Genomic DNA, 5,895 nt, shown 5'->3' with positions numbered 1-5,895 from the left:
GGTGTATATGGATGGAGGGTGCCTTGGTTGATGTTCTGGGAACACTTCCTTGGATTGGAACTCGTAGGCTATGTGCCGAGGCCATTAGGCCGGATGTTGCGTGGTATTGGCATTGACCATTCCAGCATCATCGTATTTTGTTCCCTATGCTTCCCTATTTCACTAAATCCCTTGCTTTATCCCGTTTTAAATGTTGTATTATATTATTGATATGCATCGAAGTGAGCCATTGGGCGGAGTATTCTCCAGAACCTCTGGGTTACTGAGATATATTCGTATATCTCACCCCGCTTTGGGGAATTTATTTCAGGTAGTGCCAGTGGTGTTGGAGCGGCGGGCAAGAGGCCCGTGGGATGAGCTCATGGACTTATGGTATATTTTGGTATATAGCCTAGGCTAGACTTAGGAGATGAACATCGTATTGAGTTAGGATTATTATCTGTTATCTTTGTTCATGTCACATTTGCCTGAGTTTAGTCATTTATTTATCATGATTTATTTTGGTGGTTCATTATGTATATTTGGAGGATTATTGTAATATTTGTAAAGAAGCTCGTAATTTGTATTATGGAGACTTGATGTAATATGGAAGCATATATATGATGAAAGGGCAATAGGCCTATTCTAGGATGTAAATTATGTTTTATGTTTCAAAGATGCATGCAAATGGATATTGTGATTGAAATTAGTTTAACTTTGAGAAAGTAAGCATGGATTATGAATATTGATCAAATTGGATATAAATTGTGAAGGGTTGTAAGAGAACCAAGGCATTGCTGGTCCCTGAGTGCCACCCATGTTTATTAGGTACACATTGAGGTTAGATAACACACCTTCAAAGGTGGAATTTATTGGAAAAACAAAGGAAACTCTGGCGAAATTTATAGAAATTGGCGGAATTTGGATGAACTTTGGGAGAACATATCTCCCTCCACAAAAGTCCAATAGGAACATGCCATATTCCATGTTAAATATTGAGATGTCAACTACCTTGTGTCAAAATTTGGGAACTAAAGGAGAACCACACAGCCCGGTAGGAGACAGAGAACACGAACTATTCAGAACGCCCCTGCGCATGGGGCTGTTTCTGGCAGTTTTTGGGGAAATTATTCCCGCTTCGTTTCTTAGTCAAATTAGGTGTATGATATGTAAAATTGAAGCTCGAGTTGTGTAGTTTACTGTATAAAAATTTGAGAACAAATGGTTGAGTGGATTTTCCAGAATCATTGAGAGAGTGTGGGCTGTTTGGAGCCCTGTTTGAGGTTGGCTGGCAGATTTGCTTGTCCAACTTCAAACGACGATAACCAGAGCAAACAAGAACTTTGACTCGTGTGATAGCTTGTTAGAAACATAATTAAGTCTAGAATAACATACTAAAAGTTGAGCAGCGTGCGACATGTGGATTTTCTGCAGTAATTAAAAGACCGAACCATTTTTCGGATAGGTAGAAAACTAAAAAGTGAGATTTAAGCTAAGTGGGTTTATGGGAACCCCTTTGTTACTTGAGAGGAGTATAATATGATATTTAGGCAGTTGTTTCAATTATTTTGCAATTAGTTTTCAGTTACGGTCACAACATTTATTACGCTTTATTATTGTTTTAAACTCTCGCGTAATAAAAAAGAAAAAGTTTACTCGCATTTTTACAAATGAATTACTGTGATTGTAATTGCGCTTAATATCATAATCAATGTTAACAATACCGGTGTACAACGGGTTGTTACAATATGCTTCAAAAGGGCCACAATACTCACCACCATTGTCAGATCTGACCACCTTTAATTTCTTGCCAGTCTCCCTTTCCACCATTGCATGGAATTCTTTGAAGGATTGGAGTACCTGGTCTTTAGACTTCAACATATATACCCAAACTTTGCGGGAATAATCATCAATGAATGAAACAAAGTACTGAGTTTCTCTAAGGGATCTTTTCGACATGGAGCAGACATCAGTATGGACGAGGTCTAGAATACACCCGCGTCGTCTGGGTTGATCCAGTCTCACAAAAGAAACTTAGTGTTGTTTTCCAGCTAGGCAGTGTGAGCAGCTCCCCAAGGCTTCGCCTTTCAACCCAGTCAATAATCCTTCCTTGTTCATAATTCGGAGCCCTTTCTCGCTCATGTGGCCAAGGCATTTGTGCCACAACTCCAGGGTAAGTCCGTCTCGTACAGAATTGGCTTCTCCGCCATTGATCTTTCCTTGCATCACGTACAAGGAGCCTTCCTTCTTACCTCGAGCAACAACCAAGTTTTCTTTGGCCAATTTCCATCTACCATTTCCGAAGTAGTTCACTAACCCGACATCATCAAGCTTGCCTACCGAGATTAGGTTCAAACGCATGTCAGGCACATGCCTTACATCTTTCAACACAAGACGACACCCGACATCCGTGGTCAGGGTCACATCACTGACACCAATAATCTTTCTGGTCACCTGATTTCCCATCTTCACTACTCCAAAATAGCCACCTCGGTAAGAGGAGAAAAAAATCTTTGTGTGGAGTAATGTGGAAGGAGGTGTAACATCCCGAGCGTTGACGAGGGCGGGGAGTGATCGCCGGTGCAAAGAGACACGTATGAGGAGCAGCTCCTGACATGTTTCCAGCGGGGGGTTACATGCATGAATGAATCGAATCGACACCCGAAAGAGAGGGATTCCAAAGGCTGTGCAGGTATAAGACTGCACAGTTTGTGATAGCTTATAAGAATTAATTGGTACTACCTATGCTAACAAGATGCTTCTGCTTTTCGGTAGCCCGAATCGGAAGAACTCCACAGTTAAGCGTGCTTGACTTGGAGCAATTCTGAGATGGGTGACCTCCTGGAAGTTTTCCCGGGAAGTGTGTGAGTGAGGAAAAAGCACACTGAAAAGTCTCGTGTTAGTATGTGGGGATAGTCATTGATTCTTGAAGCGGTCGGGCGTTACAAGTGGTATTAGAGCAGGGCCTCTCATCCAGTACGGCGTGGTTCGAGGACGAACCAGGCGGAAAATGATGGGCATGTAACATCCCGAGCGCTGACGAGGGCGAGGAGTGGTCGCCGGTGCAAAGAGGCACGTACAAGGAGCGACTCCTGACAGGCTTCCAGCGGGGGGTTACATGCACGAATGAATTGAATCGACACCCGAAAGAGAGAGATGCCATAGGTTGTGCAGGTATAAGACTGCACAATTTGGGATAGCTTATAAGAATTAATTGGTACTACCTATTCTAACAAGATGCATCTGCTTTTCGGTAGCCCGGATCGGAAAAACTCCACAGTTAAGCGTGCTTGACTTGGAGCAATTCTGGGATGGGTGACCTCCTGGAAAGTTTTCCCGGGAAGTGTGCGAGTGAGGAAAAAGCACATTAAAAAGTCTCGTGTTAATATGTGGGGATAGTCATTGATTCTTGAAGCGGTCGGACGTTACAGGAGGCACCAGAGTCAATAATTCAGGTGCAGTCATCATATGCAACATTCAAATAATTTTCTTCACCAAGGAGGAAAATATCGGCATCTGTGTTGGCAGCCACCACAGTGGTGCTCTTGTCATCTTTCTTCTTTGGAATAATCTGATCCAGCTTCATAGTGTCGTTCTTTTCATCTTTCTGCAGAGTCCTGCAATCTGACTTATTGTGATTGGGCTTCCCACAATAGAAGTACTTCAACTCATATTTTGGCCTAACCCGCCTTTGGACTTGTCATGACCCCGACTCTTGCTACGACCTTAAGCATAAGACCTTTCTCTATTCTTGGTCACGTTTGCTTCAGATGTGCTGGTTACAACTCATTCCCTTCTCCTGGATTCCTCACTTAGAAGGTTGTCTGTCACAACATCCATCTTTAATTTTCCATCTAGAGACGAGTTGCTTAATGTCACCATCACAGTATCCCAACTTTCTGGCAGTGAGCGAAACAGTAGCAAAGCCTGCATCTCATCATCAATTTTTATCTCGGCTTTAGACAACTGATTCTCAATACTTTGTAGGTGTTGAGGTGTTCAATCATGCTTATGTCGTCCTTGTATTTGAGTTCCACAAGTCGGCGAACCAGGTGTTCTTTGTTCTTGGGAGTCTTCTTCCGAATCATGAACTCTAGCTTTGTCCACAACTCGTACATGTTCGTGAACTCGGACAAGTGCTCAAAGAAGCTTTTATCAATATATTTCTTGATCGTGGCTATCGCCTTCCGACTCAGGATCTCCCACTCCTTATCAATTTTGCCTTCAGGCTTCTCTTTAAGGATGATGGGCTCATATAGATCTTTGCAGTACAAATAGTCTTCCATCATTGGTCTCCAATAAGTGAAGTTGTCCACGGTCAGCTTGAACATATCTCCGTCATGTGAGATACCCGTCGAACCCAGGCTCAGATACCATTGTTGAAAACTCAGTTCCCTCAATCTCAGCTAAGAAGCCTTTGCGAAAGTCAAACGCCGATCTAGGAGCTCGTCTTTTCAATCAGAGGTCGGCTTGAACTTACCAGGTCTGTCAGCGCAGCGAAAAAATGAAAAACACAGAGGAGAGAGAGACAGAGAGAGGAGAACAAAATAGATTTTATTGAAAAGAAGTTTTTGTATATTGATATTGAATAAATTACATGAGTGAGTATTTATACAAGAAAGAATCGCTAAGAATGACTAAGCGATGACTAATCAATCCTATCACAATCCTAATCACAATCAATTCTAATCAATCACAATTAATCCTAATCAATCATAATCAATCCTAATCAATCATAATCAATCCTAATTAATAGGAAATAAAAACGGAAACATGTTTGAAATCTAATTTTCCACACTCCCCCTCAAGTTGGGAGGTAAATATTGATCATTCCCAACTTGCCAATCAAGTCTTCGAATGCTGGACGGTGTAGGCCCTTGGTAAGGACATCTGCCGTTTGCTCTTTGGTTGGAACATATATCAAATGCACACTTCCATCATCTAATTTTTCTTTGATGAAGTGACGATCAACTTCCACGTGCTTTGTTCGATCATGATGCACAGGATTTTGAGCAATGCTAACAGCTGCCTTGTTGTCACAATATAGTTTTATTGGTAGGGAATATGAAATCTTCAACTCTTGAAGAAGTCTTCTTAACCAGATTCCTTCACAAACTCCATGAGCTAAAGCTCGAAATTCTGCTTCAGCACTACTTCTTGCAACCACTGTTTGCTTTTTGCTTCTCCAAGTAACAAGATTTCCCCACACATAGGTCCAATAGCCTGAGGTAGATCTTCTGTCTACTGATGAGCCTGCCCAATCTGCATCAGTGTAGATTTCAATTATCCTTTTATACCCCTTTTTAAAGAATAATCCTCTTCCTGGAGTATTCTTGAGGTATCTAAGCACCCTATAGACTGCACTAAGATGCTTCTCCTTGGGTGAGTGCATGAATTGACTAATCATACTCACCGCAAAGGCAATGTCAGGACGCGTATGAGATAAGTAGATTAGTTTACCAACCAATCGCTGATATTGTTCTTTATCCACCTCATTCCCATCTTCAATACCTAACTTGGTATTAGGTTCCACAGGTGTCTCAGCAGGTTTACACCCTAACATTCCTGTTTCCAACAAAAGATCTAGAACATATTTCTTTTGTGTTAGAGTGATGCCTGTTTTGCTCCTAGCAACTTCCATACCAAGGAAATATTTGAGAGTGCCAAGGTCTTTGAGTTCAAATTGAGCTGCTAGAAATTTCTTCAAGGTGTTCAATTCCTCAATATCATCACCTGTAAGAATTATATCATCTACATATACAATAAGAATAGCAATTTTACCATCCTTAGAGTGTTTGTGGAAGAGAGTATGACCAGTCTGTGCTTGAATGAAGCCTCTTCTTTTGACTGCTTGTGTGAATTTGTCGAACCATTCTCTGGGAGACTGTTTCAATCCATATAGAGACTTTTTTAGTT

This window comes from Gastrolobium bilobum, unplaced genomic scaffold (assembly GCF_033153095.1).
Source record: "Gastrolobium bilobum isolate Gb01-03AN ecotype WA unplaced genomic scaffold, APGP_CSIRO_Gbil_v1 utg22365, whole genome shotgun sequence".
Taxonomy (NCBI): domain Eukaryota; kingdom Viridiplantae; phylum Streptophyta; class Magnoliopsida; order Fabales; family Fabaceae; genus Gastrolobium; species Gastrolobium bilobum.
The sequence above is the reverse complement of the archived record's forward strand: the minus strand, read 5'-3'. Positions refer to the sequence as shown.